The 19,115-nt window shown below is 38.8% G+C and overlaps 1 protein-coding gene across 4 annotated transcripts in view; it reads left to right on the forward strand.

The window, feature by feature from the left end:
- SEMA6D (semaphorin 6D) overlaps positions 1 to 19,115 on the forward strand; it is a 589,551-nt gene that overhangs the window by 220,715 nt on the left and 349,721 nt on the right. For 3 of the 4 annotated variants that reach the window (XM_009429065.4, XM_001164625.7, XM_063794079.1), the window contains exon 2: positions 7,113 to 7,192. The exons of the other annotated variant lie outside the window; for it this stretch is intronic. The gene's annotated coding sequence lies outside the window, so the exon portion shown is untranslated. The remainder of the gene's footprint in view (positions 1 to 7,112; positions 7,193 to 19,115) is intronic. 4 annotated transcript variants of the gene reach the window in all.

The following is a 19,115-nucleotide window of genomic DNA, read 5'->3' on the forward strand; positions in this document are numbered from 1 at the left end:
ATTTGGAGAGCTGGTGGGGAAGGATTTGGTTGGAGACAGAGTGGTTCCAGGAGAGGCAGATTCCAGCCTGTTACAAAGTCTCATCTCAGACAGGCTCAGGACCTAGTCTGAGTCCATCCTAAACATCACCCTCCTCCACTACCCCGCAAACTCATTCCACTACCTCAGAGGGCTAAGTCATTTTAAGGGTCAAGTGGGAATGGAGGAGGAGCTTCACCTCACTTACTAGCCTGAGGAGTCCAGGATCAGGGCTGTATACCAGCCTATAAAATGAATCAGTGCCTCAGGGCCTTTCCCATAGCAACAAAATTAGTCCTTGACACCTAGACAGTTCTTGCTTCCTTTGTTTTCTGCTTCTCATGTTGCCTGAAGGCGTGCCTCTTTTTTTGACTTGTATAATTCCCTCATCTAGCTGGGGGCCTCATATAAACTCTGCTGCACTGCTAATATTTCAGTGTCATTTTCAGCTCTATTACATGCTTCTCTCAATCATTCTTTAGAGCAGGAGATGTCATCTAGAGGGGTCTGCAGCTTGCATAAATGAGTTACGAATCCTCATAATTTCAAGTGGGTTACCAAACCTCTTCCCAGCAGAACCAGGCATCTGGTAGCTCCAAAGTGTGAAAAGGACATTATGCATATGTATGCAGAGCCACATGCCCTACAGCGATTCAGAAGTACTTGCCACACTTTCACTCACGAGGGCCATATGCAAGGAGACCTGAGAACTGCTCTTTGAAAGGAAGCTGCTTTAGCATATCCTTTCTGTTCTCTATTCTCTGCACAAGGCTTCAACTTTCTTTTCCTGAACCCATGAAAGGAGTGAGGAAAAGGTTTGACTGAGTGTGCAAATTATCTGTCATATACAACTTTGCATATATGTAGTTGGCGAACTTTACCATCAGCAGCTACTGGAGAAAGTGAAAAAGCAACAAAGCTCAGTCTATATGAACATAGCGAGGGCAACAAAATCAGGGACCTAGATGACTCTGACATGGATAATGTTGCCTGAAGAATTTGGAATGGAGGAAAAGGTTCGACTGCTGGTAGCTGTTTGACCTGGCTTAAGATACTTATCCCCACTGAGACTTCCTGCACCTGTAAATGGGGCATAATAATAGCTCTACTGAGTAGTGTTTTCTGAGAATTAGATAAAATAACAGATTTAAAATAGCTTATAAAAACATACCAAAGAACAAAAGCTAACAAAAATATACTTTCCATTTCCTTCCTTTTGATTTATAATAATTTATTAAAATTACTCTGACTTCTAAAAATAAGTCAATCTCATAGTGTCAGAGAGTAAAAGGGTGGCTGCCAGGGTCTGGAGAGTAGGGGAAAAGGGGAGATGTTGGTCAAAGGGTACAAACCATCAGTTATAAGATGAGTAAGTTCTGGAGACCTAATGTACAGTATGGTGACTATCGTTATTAATTATGTATTGTATACCCGAAGTTTCCTAAGGGAGTAGATCTCAAGTGTTCGCACCACCAAAAAAAAAAAAAAAAATGAAGTGACTTGTGAGGTGATGGATAATGGATATGTTAATTAGCTTGATTGTGGTAATAATTTCACAATGTATGTCTATGCCAAAACATCATATCGTGTACCCTAGATATGTGTGCTACTTTTATTTGTCAGTCATACCTCAAAAAACAAAAACAAAAATAAAAACAACAACAACAACAACAACAAAAAAAAACAGAAAAAAGAAAACTGTAAATTTAAAAACAAAAAACTGTCCTATTCACTTTATGTAGTTTTTGTGGTGGAAATTAAGTGAAAATAGTGAATGTTGTAGGCCGGGCGGAGGGGGGTGGCTCATGCCTGTAATCCCAGGACTTTGGGAGGTGAGGCAGGCAAATTACCTGAGGTCAGGAGTTTGAGACCAGCCTGGCCAATGGTGAAACCATGTCTCTACTGAAAATACAAAAATTAGCCGGGCATGGTGCATGGTGGCAGATGCCTGTAATCCCAGCTACTTGGGAGGCTGAGGCAGGAAAATCGCTTGAGCCCGGGTGAAGGAGGTTGCAGTGAGCTGAGATCGTGCCACTGCACTCCAGCCTGGCTGACAGAGCAAGACTCTTATCTCAAAAAAAAACCCCAAAAAACAAAACAAAAACAAAAACAAACAAACAAAAATACTTAATAAAGTGAACAATTCCAAACAACCAGAATGTGTGATTTTCATCATTATTTTGGAGGTACTTAGGCTGTCATTGTTACAAAAATATTTGGAAATGTTGACTTGAAGTAGATGTAGTATTGTTACTGAGGAGCAGAGAAGTTGATGCATTCATCTGTCAAGCCCAGTTCCTATCCACCTTCTTGGTGCAAAAAGCTGCCAAATACCTCATATATGTATAAGGTGGGTAGTGTTTGGAAAGGAGGATTGGGAGGTGCCCTTTAAAAGTGGTATACACAAAGTGCAGACCTGCAGTTTTTGCATTCCACAACTGTGAGTTCTTATCTTTTCTGAGACTTAAAGATTTAGCATGATTGTCAAGGCACATTGGATGGATAACCAGCCAGAAGCTCAGATGCTTGCAGATGCTGCTGTCAGTTTGCATCATCCTTTCGCAGGGAGATGGCGCCCTCACCCCTTCTCCCTCCTCTCTGCACCTTGGTGGTGGTGGTGGGGTGGGGGTGTTGGGAATCTCCATGTGAAAGGACGTGGTGAAGACTGGCAGTCTGAGGTTGGGCCTCAGAAGGAGGGCAGTAGATAGGACTCTTAACCAAGTTGTCAAGGACCTGCGGTTTCTCATTTGCGCTGTGCAAATCCCCTTTCTCAGTAAATTTCAGCATTTTCTCCTCCCATCCTTGTGACCTGGTGTGGAAGTGGAGAGAGGTGGTGGGTAAGACAACTACCTTGGCATGTTCTGGCATCCTCAGACAGGCCTGGGATTGAGCCCCGTCTCTGCCAGCTACCACTTGTAGCTGTTTGACCTGGTTTAAGTTATTTATCCCCACTGAGACTTGCTGCATCTGTAAATGGGGCATAATAATGTATCTACTGAGTAGTGTTTTCAAGACTTAGATTAAGTAATATATTTAAAATATCTTATGAAAACATACACAGAACAAAAACTAACAACAATACATTTTCCACTACCTTCTTTTTGATTTATAACAATTTATTAACAATGACTCTGACTTCCTTCTATATCACACTATCCTTATCTATAAAAAAGGGTAGACTAAATAACTTATAATGCCTGCACACTAGTAAAGGCTGAAAATTCTTCCACTTCCAGTGCTATAACCAAGAAATAAATGAGGTTGCTATGTATATTCTAAGGTATGTCAAGATAAAATTGCACAGAGAGATTAAAAAGGGGGACTCTGATCTAGGTATTATTGGACAAGTAAAGTGTTAATAAGCAAATAGGTATTGACACAATGAGGAAAGACACACAGAGCCTGATGCTGTTAGGTTTAACAAAAGCAATTTGGATAAACTGATTCATGCTAAGATAATAGAGATTCTCCCAGAACTATGTTTGTAATTTAGAAGAGGGCAGCTCGAAGGAAGCATGAGCCTCTCTCTTGGGGAGTAGGTGCTTCTCCCTTCCTTCCACAGCACACAGGCAGGAGTGCAGCAGAGCTTGCAGGAGGCTATAGTTCCCCACTGGACACTCATCTGCATGAGTGCAAGGACTCCGTCTGTTTTGTTGCCAGTTGTACTTACTGAATGTTGAACTTTGGATAAATAAATTAGTATCACTGATGCACTTCAAGTATTAATGTCTGAGTGTGGGGTAAAATCCAGGACAAGAGAACCTAGTGATCTTTTTAGAATAGCAATTCTCCTGGAACACTTCCTGAAGACACCTCAGAGCACTTTTGCAAATGCTGATAGTTTATTTAAGCTTGTAGACAGCTTTTTCTTGCCTATCGTACAGCTGTGAGTGTGGGAGCACAATTCTCTGAGGACCTGGGCATATGTTCTCTCCTGGAGAAAATGTGGGAGAGAGCCCCAAGGAACACATTGTACCCCTCTCTCTGCCAAGAAAAGAAAATCCTGCCTGAAATGCACCCTCAGCCAATGAGAAAGTATGAGCTGGAAACAGAGCTTTAGAAACTTAACTGTGTATTAGAATGAAGAGTGAGTTGGTGGATGAGTTGGAAATTCTGGGTTCCATTTTTGATCTTCCACCATAATGATATCTCCCACATACTACAGAATATGGTAAACTCTCTGGACTTCAGTTCCTCCCCCATAAATAAGGAGATTAGTCCAAAGACATGTTAATGTCAAGATACCTTCCAGCCTGTTGCTTGCAATTTTATTGGCACTTCCTAGAATTGTGAAGCTGGAAAAATATTCAGATTTTTCTAATTCAGCTTTTTTATTTCATAGATGAGAAAACTGAGTTGTAGAGAGGTGAAGTTATTTGTCAAAAGCCACCAAACCAAGTAGAAGCCAAGCTAAGGTTAGGACCAGCATCCTCAGACCACCAGTCCAAAGGCTCTTAATCTGTTGAGTCATAGTCTACCTTAAAAATCTGATGCAAGCCCTGGACATGCTGGGAGTGGGGAAGGGATGGTAGGAGCAAATGCATCACAAGTGAATTCATAAAATTTGCAAACTATTTTCGGGGTTGTCGGGGGGTGGGGAGGCAGGTCTTAGATTTCAGGCTAAAAGCTCTATGCAACACTTTATTTCTGAAAGTCGGTGTTAGAACCAAATATTTAATAAATTTTTTTTTAAAACAGGGTCTGACTCTGTCGCCCAGGCTAGAGTGCTTGGCTCACTGCAGCCTCAACCTCCTGGGCTCAGGTGATCCGCTGACCTCAGCCTCCTGAGTAGCTGGGACCACAGGCATGTGCCACCACGCCCAGCTAATTGTTTTTGTATTTTTTTTGGTAAAGAAGGGGTTTCTCCATGTTGCCCAAGCTGGTCTCGAATTCCTGGGCTCAAGGGATCCGCTTGCCTTGGCCTTCGAATTGCTAGGATTACAGGCAGGAGCCACTGCACCTGGCTAGAACGTTTTTATATGGGATGGGAAGTGTGCCTCTGGCTTCTTTGGCTTAATAGCTTCATTTGTGCAAGAAGCATCAAAACACACTGGAACAAATCTAGGTTTATATCTGCCCTCCAAATAAGTGTTACTCACATGTTTTATTGATGGCAGTTTCTGATTTGTAAGAAGACAGTTCCCCTTTTAAATGTTATAGCTGTTGTTCCTCTTACAAATACTTCTGCTAAATTCGGTGCTCCTCATTTGTCAACCATAGTCAGATAATACAACAAGGGGCTGGCTAAACAGAAAAGGTTTTCTCGTTAAGTGAATCTGAAGGAGGCCTCTACTAATTAGTTATTGAATTGGATCTCTGGGGTAGGTGCATTAAAATGACCTGTTCTTCTTGAAAATATATAGCATATAGTCCTGGACCCCAGCCCAGACCTATTGATTCAGAATCTTTAGGAAGTAGGGCCAAAGAATCTGTGTTGTTACAAACTCTCCAAAATCTCTTATGCACACTCACATTTGAAAACACCCATTCTCAATACTTGCCCAAATATTTTCTGTCTTTAACAAAACTGACCTAATGATAATACTACCCTAAATGATTCTTTGGTCTTTGAAATGGTGAAATAATGCAAGATTCAGACCATAATACAGGTATGGAAAACATACCATTTAATTTTTTCAAAGAAAATATTTTTTCTCTCCACTTAAATACAAGGAGATGAGTGGCTGTGGCCTGACTCATGCCATGGTGGACACGGTGTAGGGTATCAGCTTTTCTTCTTGGTGGCCCTCATTTTCCAGATGATTCCTTAGCTGAGTTTTTTGTTTTGTTTTGTTTTGTTTTGTTTTGTTTTGTTTTGACAGAGTCTCACTCTGTTGCCCAGGCTGGAGTGCAGTGGCACAGTCTCGGCTCACTGCAACCTCGGTTTCCTGGGTTCAAGCGATTCTCTTGCCTCAGCCTCTGAAGTATCTGGGACTACAGGCGCTTGCCACCACGCCCGGCTAATTTTTTGTATTTTTAGCAGAGACGGGGTTTCGCTGTGTTAGCCAGGATGGTCTCGATCTCCTGACCTCGTGATCCGCCTGCCTCGGCCTCCCAAAGTGCTGGGATTGAGTTCTTGTTTTAATATTCACAGTTGCATGCATGCCTGCCATTGAAGAACTACCCCTGTAGTTCTGCTTCATTTTATTGAAATACAGAAATATCAAGTGTGTTATTCCAAAAAAATACTTTAGCAGATGGTAAATATAAAACTTATATCTCCTCTTAGCATCAAACAAGCTAACATACACACTTATATACCGGTAGAACAAAAACTTATCTAAGAATGACAAAGTCTGACATTTTCTAACTTTAAAACACCTTGCCCTATTTCTGAAACTAAGGTTTCTCTGGTTTTCAAAGAGGCTTCATAGAACTCCTAGGGGTATTAATTCAGCTGCTTTTCACCCCCTCTGTCTTCAGGTTTGGGTTTCTTGAGTGCTTCCATGGGCTCGCATTCCTTCTGTGTCTGTGTGGCCACTTCCGGGTTCAGATCCCTCTATTCCAGTAGCGTGGTCAGAACAAGATAAATTCACTCCAGCCCTCAGAGCCTCATCTCAAGGTCAATAGAGGGAATTTGGAAACTTCTCTTGAGTAAGAGTATAGGTTATCCTTGTCCACTGTGACAGGGGACTCAGTGAAAAAGCAGTTGCCCTCCACTACCCAATGTGTGGCCCAATGTGTGGCCCACAGCCAAAGTCTGTGTGCACAGACTTTGCAGTCACATAAGCACATACTTCATTAAAATTGGGTTGGTTACTTTTTTCCCCCACAGAGACCATGTCCTGATTGCAGTTTATTAAAACTACCTAGGCAGTGTACCATTATTTGTCCTGCTTGTATTCATGAATAGCCTGTTTGCAATAGGAACATCCAGGTAGAGATCAATAATCAGTCTCGTAGTTAGGGCAGAGAGAGGAAAAAAAAAAGAAAATCCACTGGTGCGCTGCATTCAGCTGTGTTTAAGAGGTCTTATCATTAAAGCAGCAGCAGGCATTTATAAACCAAGCTTGCCGGCAGTGCTGGGCAGACAGGATTAGAATAATCATCCATCAGGCTCTGTTTCATGAATGTTTTCCTTTGACTTTTGGCAGGATCTCCAACCTGAGCATATGCCAGTTGACATGGGAACACTGAGGCCAGCAATTTAAGGATTTCACATTTGCTTGCAGTGGTAAGATTTAAATATATAACAACGAAGGACAGTAAATATTACTGGGTTCTGCCTTTTTCCATTAGATGTGAAACTGAAGTTGTTTAGGTATATCTTTTTTGATCAGTAAAGATCTCTGCTTGCAAAACCATAGCAAACACAAGAGAAATCCATAATCCATAAGTACTGAACATAGTGTTTGTTGGTACGAGTGAAAATAGGGAAACTAATAATTAGATTTTTTAAGTGTCTGCATCATTGGACTAAGTGGAGGAAATGGTTTCCATTTTGAACAATGAAACTACGTGTATTCAGAAGAGATATGATTATACAGCACAAAGAGACACAGAGTTTAAGATCAATGGGGAGAAAGAAAGGGAAAATGACTCTGTTTTCAATTCTGCATGGGGCAGTCATACCCTTAACACGGGTCCAGATATTTGGTTTCTAAAACAACCACATTTGCAGTTAGTTAGGAGATTACGTAAAAATGAAGACTCTCTGAGGCCGATGACAGTGCACCTCCGCACACTGGACACTTGCTGCTGTCAGAGACATCTGTATGCCATTACTTAAAAAGAGAGTGATAATGGTGACTGTTGACAGACGGATGGCAAATTGTGTTACTGGAAGTTCATTTTGAAAAGGGAAGTCTCCCACTCCTCTGTGTGTATGTGTATTTACATATATGTGTGGACAAACACACATATACTCCCTCCCTTAAATCTGAGGCCGAAATATAATATTGAAAAAAGTAATAATTAAAATTTACATTCTTAATAAAAGAGAGCACCATCTCTGGAAACATTTTCAATATAAAGTAGAAATTGCACCATGATAGGGTTAAACAGTCAAACAAGATCATCTAGGCCTCGGTGGATTCTTTGAACCCCGTTTTGTTTAATTTAATAGGTTAAATTAAAAAAATAATACCCATTCCATTACCATCTTCCTTTAAGCCAGATCATCATGGAGTGAGACTATATTTGGTACATTCAATTCTCTGAGAGCTACCATTTTAATATATTTTCTTTCTTTCCTTCTTTCTTTTTTTTGAGACGGAGGCTTGCTCTGTCAGCCAGGCTGGAGTGCAGAGGCACAATTACAGCTCACTGCAGCCTTGAACTCCTAGGCTCAAAGGATCCCCCCACCTCAGCCTCCTGAGTAGCTAGGACTACAGGCAAACACCACTATGCCTTCCTAATTAAAAAAAAATTATAGAGATAGGGTATCACTGTGTTGTCCATGCTGGTCTTGAACTCCTGGCCTCAAGTGATCCTCTTGCCTTGGTCTCCCAAAGTGCTGGGATTACAGGGGTGAGCCACTGCATTCGGCCACTAATATAGTTTCTATATATTTCTTAGTCCCCATTTTCATGTGGTCTTATAGCAGATCCATGGTGCACTGAGCAAAATGTGACTTTGAACAGCCTGATTTGCTCATTCTTGTATACTGACCATGGCCTTACATCTGTGAATTTCTGAAGGATGTATTTTGGAAATTCAGCATTCATATTTAGTCCTTTTAGTATATTCTTCTCAAATTGCCTTGCTGTTTTATTCAGTCATATTATTGCAGTAACTTTTAGTTTAACAGCTTGTATTCTCAAAATCTATTTATGGTACAATGGAAGAATGATTGTAAAATAGCTTGGAAGATGCATTACCTAAACTGATACCTGGAAGTGGTGATATAACTTCACACTTTTATGCATATAAAAGTAAATGAATGTATCATTATGATTTCTTTTATCTGAATATTACATTCCCCTTGAAAATTAAATAACTTTGCACTTGAGTTTCATGTTTTATTTCATGATTTAGAAGTGCTTTCTAGGAACTACCACCAAAGCTTAACTTCTATACATAAGTCGTGGTTTCCTCATACATACATGGAATTTAAGATAACATCCTAATTGGAGTCATTAAATCTTAGATGTCAGAAGGGGCTGAGTTAAACTGAACAGGGCTTTTAAAAATCCCCAAGGTTGAGCAATGTGAGGAGGAAAAAAAAGTAAGAGAAACACGCATGTGATTGGCCTTAATGAAATTATAAGCCTCCAAGGAAGTGGCCTACAACTCACATCTGGACCACAGAAGTCATCATTTCATCTGAACTGTATATATCAAATTATGCTTTTTGTTATCAAAAGTAAAAGTCTACAAAAGAAATTCAGTAGACCATGCTAAATTGACTTGCATCATTTAGAAAGTGAGAAGATTTTCTTAGAACTAGCCTTGGAGCCTCTTGTCTCTGTAGAGAACTAAGGACCATACAGAATCCTGTTCCACTTCTGCATATGAGGACACTGTTGAACAGATAGACTTGTTTGAGAAATAATATAATCATGTAGAGTGACAGAGTAGAAAAGCACTAATGTAGACACCAATGTACCTCAATCTTAATCCTAAAACCATACCTGATTTTGCTGGATAGGATTTTTCTTCTTTTGTCTCTAAGATTTTAAATAGTCTCTTAAATGTCAGGCCTTAGTTTTTAATTTGTAAAAGGGGTTTAATATTTACTCTATTCTCTGTAGACTTAGCTGGAGATAAAATAATAAGTAAAAAATACTTTTTGGGACTTCAAATCACTACACAGAATTTAGTATTGCTAGAAAGTTGATTCCTTATTAATAGCACTTGTCTGATTTGAACATTAGGTCAAAAAAGCATCTTCATCGATCTGGTCTGTGTTTTTACATTGAATGAAGGCTTACAGTTGCTCTGAGCTCTAATACACTTGACTGCTCTTATTAAATTATGATAACAACAAAATGCAATCATTATAACTTTCCCTGAATTGTGTGTGTATCTATTTTTAGTGTTCTTAATGCACTGATCCAAAATTTCAGTGCTCTCAAATTACTCCAAATGAGAGTATGGGAGGGTATAGAGGAAATGTTTACAATACAATCCCTGTCAGTAAGGGGAGTAGAAAGGGTCTCTGGGACTGATCCTTGTGGTAAAGCCGTCTTTCTCAGACCTCCTTTTCTCTAATTCTTTTCAGATGCAGACTTCCTACCACAGCAAACCCTGTGTATCTTCCTGCCCCTTCTCCTCCTCTCTACCCCCTCCCGTCTCCTTTCTCCTCTCCTTCACACCTCAGAAAGTCCTTTGATTGTTTACAATCCAGGTTTTTTTTAGCTATTGACCCACAGCCCTCCGCTTCCATAAATCCTGCTTTAAGTGTTTGATCTGTAAGACAAATATACCCCCATAGCCCTGAGTTTACTCTCTGACTCTGTTTCATTACAAATGTTGTAGACAATCAATATGAGTTGGGGGTGGGGGGAAATGTCTTAGGTCAACAAACACAATTTGCTGGAACATACCATAATCTTTGCCCTTGCAAAGAACTGTTGATCACACGTCCTTTAAGAATAAAGCCAAGTTGTTGGAAAATGTAACTTAAATAATACACAGGAAATTCCAACAATTACACATGACATAAAAATCTTTCAGAGCTCCCAGTTCATGTACTAATGTTAGAAGCAATCAAGGACTATGAATAATGGATGAAGTTAAACATAGTGGCCCAAATTTTCATCCAGAGTGCTAGAGAAGAACGTTAACATAATGGATGTGGGTCAAAGAAATTGCCTGACATATGAAATACCAACCAAGAGTATCATCCATTTATTTTTTATTTAGGAGTAAAGTTTGCACACCATGCCAAGGTCACCATTGTGGAGATACTTACTTGTGTGCACTATGGTCCTCCCTAATGATAACGATATTCTTCCCCAGTCCCAAGACCTCCAATCACATGGCAGCATCATTTGTACCTTCTGTGACAATTAAAATCCACCCTCATTTCTACCAATTTGTTCTCCCAAGAGAACAAAAGTAACTAATAGTTCCTTCAAGCCTGGGTATGGTCTGTTTTGTCCTCATGTTAGAACTTAATTTAAACCTTCCTTGGTCACAAAATTCTGAAACTAATCTGGGAAAGTAACCAAAGAGAATTAAGATGAGAATAAGGTTAAGTATGGGAAATGTTGTCCTAAAATACTCCACCCAAATTTCCATGTGTTTATAACTGACTCAATTAGCTTGAAAATTAGTTTGAAATCATCATAGCAGATCATACTACTAATAACTCAGTCAAACAGTGTACTCACAATCTGGCGGGTCTGGCTACATCTATTATTTCTAGCATTTCCAACTCAAAAGGTAATTTCTCTGTTCAATCACTGACCTCTGTTTCTCCCCAAAGCCAGTGTAGAGGTAAGATATAATCAGCAAAGAGAGCTCCTTAGGACCCTTCCCAGGAAGAGGATCAGAAAATTATGGAAATTGACAGAGATTGTAGTAGGGTCTCTAAAATCTCAGCTATTTTTATTAGCATTTTGTGAAGCTTCAGAAAACTGCAAGTATTTTCTATTCTAGTCACCCCCTATTACTTTGCAGCTGATCAAAATAGCCCATGACTAACAATAGGAACCCAAGAACCGCCATAACTGCAATGGTCCCATCTATCACTCAGACATTTTTGGTGTAATAAAGTCAAAAGCAAATTTTCTTCTTTTATTTTCAAGTTTTGCATCTGACAAAATGTCGTTAGAGCTCAGTGACTTATGAAAAATTGGGACAGATTGAGAGCCTCTGATAAAGGCAATCTTTTTTATCACTAAAGGATTCTGCTAAATTGAGGGGAAAGGGGAGTTATAGTTCTTAATAATGTGTTTTATCAACCACCTGCAAAAATTTTTAATTAAATATCTAAAGATACATTATAAGATATTGTTGTAAAAGGCACAAACCTGATTCCAGAAACATTTTAAAAGCTTGAATATTTAATATTTATTTGTTTTAGAGATAGAGGGAAAGGGGAGATGAGAAACATAAATTGTGTAATCGTATTATGATTTCATCCTCATATCAGGCAAGAAGATATGCTCTGACATACCATCCCATGGTTATGTACTTTACCTTTTAGACTCTATCTGCTTATACTGTGTGTGTGTATATGTGTGTGTGTGTGTGTGTGTGTGTGTGTCAGAGAGAGAGAGAGAGAATATCAATGTCTGAGAAAGTAGAGTTATCAAAAGTAAAACTTTCAGAGGTTGCCTGAAGGGGCAAGATTTACCAAGTATGTATTGTTTAAGGAGTGACAATTACTGCTAAGATTAAAAATAGTAATTTTAGAATTGTTCAGGATTTGTATTAATTCTTAGTGTTGTTTTGGTGTGTTTTTCAATGAGCTATAGTGCCATATTGTCATGGCACTACCATGACAACTGTTGTATCCTTGGATCCCCTGAAATCTTGATTTCATAAATGGAGGATATCATGGTAAAAATAGACATCTCTAAATATTAATTTTCCATGTGAAAGACATTAATCACTTTTTGTTTTTTCTTTTCCTAATCACTCATGCATCCATTTTTTTTTTTTTTTTTTGCAATTCATTCATTGAACAAATTATCGATCACCATGTAGGTATTGCTAGACAGTGTTTTGTGTATTGGGGATACTGAAGTAAACCCAACAGATAAAAATGTCTGCATTCAAGGAAGTTAATTTTCAATGGAGGAGATAAACGATGCATGGATAAATATATCTAAAATATAGCATTTATATATTTTATATGCCCATATATATTTTATATATAGATGTGTGCAAAAAGAAAAAAGAGGAGATATGAAATGGTATATGGGGCTGAACTTTACATGGAGTGGCCTGGTAAAGCTTTTCTATGTAGATACCTTCTGAGAAAAAGACTTGAAGGAAATGAGACAGCAAGCCAGGCAGAAATCTGAGGAAGATTGTTCTAGGCAGAGAGAACAGTAAGTGCAAAAGCTCTGAGACAAGAGAATGGGTAGTATACTTGAAAATTAGCAGGGAGGCTATTCAGTCTGAATCGTTACAAGGATCACTCTGGCTGCCACGCCGAGAGTGTCTTAGTCTGTTCATGCTGCTATACTGGGTGGCTTATAAACAACAGAAATTTATTTCTCACAGTTCTGGAGGCTAAGAAGTCCAAGATCAAGGCATCAGCAAATTCAGTGTCTGGTGACGGCCCATTTTCTTGTTCATAGGCCGAGCCTTCTGTTTGTCCTTACATGGTGAGAGAGGCGATAAAGCTCTCTGGGATTTTTAAAATTGCAATAATCTCATTTTTGAGGGCTATACCCTCATAACCTAATTACCTCCCAAACACCCCACCTCTTGATACCATCACCTAAAGGGTTAGGATTTCAACATAAGGATTTTGGCGGAACATGAACATTCATAGCAGAGTAGGAAGAAACTCAGGGTGGGTAGGGAAGGCATAAGTAGGTAGACCACTTAGGAGACTGCTTCAATAACTTCAGGAAGAGAGGATAGGGTCCTGTGCCTAGGTGGAGAAGGTGACCTTGACTAAGATCACAAAGAACTTGTCTGTAAGAACAGGAAAGGTGCGGATAGGTGGGAAGAGATGGTAGTCACAGGATATGAAAGTTCTCTTTTGATTGTTTACCAAATGTCAGTCACATTAGACTGCGTAAGTGCAAGCATACAGTGATCATCTGATTGAATTTAAGGAGGGTTATGATTCCACCAGGAAAGTTCACCAAGATAATAAGGAGCTGGGAAAATATTATAATGATCCTCTATGGAATTTAAGCTGGAAAGGAGAGAAGAGGGAAGAGAGGATTTCATGAGAGAGCTATGTCTCAGAGACACAGAGAGTGAATTTCAGGTCCTTGTGGGATTTTAGAATTGTAGGAGTTAGGGTGTTAGAAGGAGTGATCAGGAAAAATAAGAGATCATGATCATAGAAGAGAATATTTAAAATTGAGATTTTTGCAAGGAGTGCAGTTATTGATCACCACAAAGTCAAGTGTTTGACTGTGGAAGTGAGTGGCTCAAGAAGGATGGCTGATGAAATCTCTAAAAGCAAAGTAGTCCAGAAACTGAGAAACAGGATATTGGAAGGATCATGCCATTGGATATGAAAATGGCCAAAAATTAAATAGGGATAGTATTAGAGAAAGTGATAATGAGCCATGTGCTAAAATCTCCAATGAATGGAGGGGGAATGAACTGGAGGATGGTGGAGGAAGCACCAACAAGAGAAGGGGAGTATAGCCTGATGCCATGAAAGAGAAAGCTGGAGTTTTATTGAGGAAGAAGGACAAAAGGCCTGGACACAGTAATGAAGAACATGGAGGACACCTACTATACTTTTATGCTCCTTGGTAAGAGGGATCTAGGAGAGTAAAAGCTATCTCTTGAAAGGGCTTTAGTGGAATGGGCGTTATCTGGAAAGTCAGATTTCAACTAGTGCAAAAAGGTGAAAGAGAAGTTTCCATAGGAAGTAGAGAATAAACAGATTTACTGATGATTGACCTCAAGTCCCAGAGGATTCATTGAAAGACTTTCAGGAAGTATGAGGCCAAGATCAGAACAAGTAGTGAACAAAGCCACATGAGGATTAGAGAAGAGGAGATAAAAGATGACCTGGAAGTGCTGGGCTGATGTGGTGACTGATCTGCCATGGTGCGATAATAGCTGGTCTGCTGGTCCAGGGCAGGTGGTGGTGGTGAGGCTATGAGCGTTGAGAGGGAAGAGAGTTATATGCAAGTTTTGGGGGTGAGACAGACCTTTCCAAGAACATGAAGACCTGTCAGGTGGTGATTGACTGTTGCTGAGGAGACTGTTATCCTTCAGAAGGGTGATGTGCTCAGAACACACAGATACCCTCTTAAGTTGAGCCAAACAGTGGCCTTCAGCTTGGTGGTCTTACACTGAATGGGCTGGTTCCCTCTGAGTTCATCATTACAGAGCCCAATAGCTCAATTTTAATCAGAGGATACCTTTGCCTTCCTTCAACAGAAGAACATTGTATTATTGGGCTTGTCATATACAGACTAACTGTGAAACTGATTTTCGTCATTTAAAGCATTCTTTTGTGATCTTTGCTGTTTCTCCCCTCAACCTATTTATAAACCTTTCTTCCCCCTCCCCTAATTTTCTCTCCTAACCTATTCTACTCCTTGATGCTGTGAATGAATGAATAAATGTATGTCCATTGCCTCCAATGTCTCTGGAAATACTGCCTTCTCCCCCTCTGTGCATGCTAGTTGCCCCATAGTTTTGCCCATCTTCTATTTTGTGCATTCTGAGCTGTGTGAAGGTATGTGCATTGCAAGTCCTAGTGGCCCTCTCCATTGTTTGTCCTGATATTCTGCCTTTGCTGAACTGATGTGAGAACTGTTGTTGAGTCATAAGTGACTGTTAACTTTTCCTCTTTTTATCTAAAACAATTCTAAAACCAACATCTTTTTGGGAAGGATGATAATATTCATATAGTTTTTGGAGGCACTACCTATGATCAGTCATTCTATGGGACTATAATAAAATGCAAGTTGTAATGAAATCTAAGGCCTCAGGCCCACTGTCTCCAAAAAGTAATTTTCTGTTTGTGACCTTAGGGGCAGCTATTCAGTTCTCTAGAACAAAAAAATGTACATATGAAGTAGATATGAATAGAATTATGATCACAATTAGTGACATAGACCATCAGTACCATTGGGGTTATCATGAAGCATAAAATTGCTATTTCTCTTCTTATCTTACAATGTAGAGATATTGCAAGGATTTTAAAGTCTAATATGTTTGGACTTTTTATTGAAAGTAAATGATACGAGTCAGTGAAGAACACATGATTTAGGTAAATGAACTTTTCTTAACAGTTAAAATTATTCACTTTTCATCCTCACCTGTACCATTGGTTATTTCTTTATTGACATTCCAAGACAAGATTCAGTCCCCTTGTTATACTCCTCATTCTCCCTTAGGGTCTCAATCTCAGGTTCTCACCACCTGCAGTTTCTGAGGCAGTGCCATATAGAGTAAGAGCATTGGATATGACAAGAAAGGACTGGGACTGGTGTCTGGCTTTGCTACTTACCAGCTATACAATGCTGAAGACATCAGTGAAGTGCTATTATCCTCTATTTTCTTATCACAGGGTTGCTATGTTTAACTACCCTCATGTATTTGAAAGTGCTCAGCACTTATGAAGAGTAGTTCCTAAATAAATATGCACTAATAATTTATGTTTATCATCTACTCCTTGGTTTTGGCTTCAGGTGATAGATTAATTTTAATGCTTTGTTTTTGATGCTTCCTGTTTCTCTGGCATCTGCAACTGTTCATTCCAGTTTTCTGCTTAAGGATTTTTTTGCCTTTACTTTCCACTTGACTGATGAGTGTGTACCATATTAGATTAGGTTTGTGGTTGGGATGGGGAGGTATTAGGAGCCTCTCTTTTAGATAAGGGGGGATCAGAAGTAAAGGTGCCAATGACATGTATGACAAAAACTAAATATTTATGAGGTGGAAGGGAAAGATGAGATGATGGGAACCTGAGTGTCAGTTGATGGTAAGAAGTTATCATAAAGTTAACCTCTAGCAATGACCATAGTGTGTAGGACTACAAAGGGTAAAATAACATCTGACTGTCTTTTTAAGAATCTATAAATAATCAATTTAATAAAATAAAATTCTGTCATCTCCACATAATTATAGATATGTAACTTCATAGTGTGTAATTTTGATTTCTTCACACATCTTCCTTAGCACACAGAGCACAGAGTGTTTAAGAACTAGGAAGACCGAAACTGTTCAGCAAGAACTAAGAACCACAATGTTAAGGGGGTCCATTGTTAATTTTTTTTTTCTTTAGAGGATGAAAACCAAAGGGCAGGTGATTTAGTTTAAAATTAACACTCTTATTTTTGCCCGCCTGCCTGCCTGCCTGCCTGCCTGCCTTCCTTCCTTCCTTCCTTCCTTCCTTCCTTCCTTCCTTCCTTCCTTCCTTCCATTTTCTTATAACTGCATATTGTTGGAGTCTTCAGTCAGGTATCATTGAATTAAAAACCAAACCTAGTAATCACCATCTTTAAGTGATGAAGTATGTACAATGAAACTCCAAACAGTAGAGACAGTTAAAACAGATAAGTTTCCAAGCTCAGTTTCTTGATTGATACTACCTTTTCAAAACAGTTGGGTATTCCATGTCATTTAAATGGCAAAAAGAAAAAGAGAATATATTCTGCCTGACTGTGTCTCTTTGGTCATCTTTTCACACTCCATTAGAGGCTTTATCCAACTTTTGTATTCAGACTTCATTGTATTTTTCTGGTGCTAGAAGAAACTTCAATGAGGACATGATGAATGTCCATATTAAATTAGATTCCCCTCCCCTTTCAATTAAGTTCATTTAAATTTAATTTTGTAATCTTACTTCAGTAAACCATTTGACTCCAGATGTTGGATGTACTTTTTTCTTATTTCTGCTTCCACATAATCATACCTGTAAAAGATTTATCACTGCAAGAGGCATTTTGGAACCTTTCAGAGCATTTTTGGCATATGTTTCACAGATGACTGGTTAACATGAGCAATTAACATCCTAAAATGTTCTTATGCTCTCCAGAATGTTTTTAATGGGATGTTATTTTTATTAGCCTGAACTTTAAACAAATAATCATCTTAAAGGAAACATTATCATCAAAACAACTCAGTTGCAACAGAAACCCAACCCTAAAGGAAATTGGTAAGAGTGAGAAAAAAAGACCTTTGGGCTAAAACAACCTTTAACAAAGATATATAACTGAAAGGCAAGGCTTGGCCTTTTGCTAAAATAAGAGTTATAAGCGGAGTTCCTGTTTCTTCCGATTGACTCTGAGTCACTTCTCTGTGTGCTGTAATGCATATATTATAAAGTGATGGGCCACACCTCTTATGCTTAGGGAACATTTAACTCTGGCTTTTGGTGATAGAACATTCAGATCAATCAGAACAACCCAAGCACTACCTGCTTTGCACACCAAAAATAGACTCACACAAGTGTATTTGAGAAACTATAGCTGCCTTGGAGCCTAGAATTCAGACTTACTCCATTGATAAATGATCTTCACCATCAGCCCCTATCAGGCATTCTTAGCCACATAAAAGATTGCTAGTAAATAGCCTTTCTTGTTCTTAGAATTATTTGAATTCTTACAGTTGTTCTGAATCTGCCTTCTTGCTTTCTTAAGTCAAAGCTTATTTAATAACATACTTGATAGCCCTCCTGGGACCTTGTCTAATGAAACTCCTAGTTCTCATCAAAGAAACATAGACTACAATTCAACCTTTAGATGACATACTAAAGAAAAACAGCAACTACAAATACATAGGATAAAGAAATCATTTTTTTTTCCTCAAGTGAAAAATTGTACTTCATGTTTTGGATATACAATAATGTGTCTTGATGTACATGAAATATTCACCACTACAGTAAACAAGTTAGAGTATGGATTTTTCCTCATACTTAAGGGACCCAGTAAGCAAGCTCTAATTTTATTCTTTTACAGTCTTGTTTTGCAGGGACAGGTGTGTGTGTGTGCATTGGTGGTGGGGTTTGTCTAAAACCCACTAGAGTTTAGCATTTACTGTTTCCAAGTGCTTTTCTTGCTCAAAGTACTAAATAATACTAAAATCACGTAAAGATGACAGTTACCATTGCAACCAGGCATAATTTGTTTGTCCATAATTGACAGACAAAGAACTCACGTTTTCTGCCTATATCTAATATAACAAAAGCTCAGAGAATGATTCTGTGAGTCATGGAATTTTGCAACTTTATTAAATTTTAAATAGGAAATCAGTGAAGGCCTAGAGATGAAAAATATCTGAAGCAGCAAATGGCATGTATAGAATTAATAAATTGTCATGCTACTCAGTGTATTTGTTTAGAGAGTAGCTATGCTAACTAGGAAAGTGCACTCGAAACATCCTCTGATTAGAAGACTACCTAGTGACTATTTGCCAATACCTCTAATTCCTGCTGGTAATCGAAAATAGATGTCTAACATGGAAATTTAAAGAGAAGGATTGAGAATATATACAGAGCCGTAAGATATTGCATACATTTCATGAAATAAGAAAAAAAAAGAAAATTAGTT

This window comes from Pan troglodytes, chromosome 16, assembly GCF_028858775.2.
Source record: "Pan troglodytes isolate AG18354 chromosome 16, NHGRI_mPanTro3-v2.0_pri, whole genome shotgun sequence".
Taxonomy (NCBI): Eukaryota; Metazoa; Chordata; class Mammalia; order Primates; family Hominidae; genus Pan; species Pan troglodytes.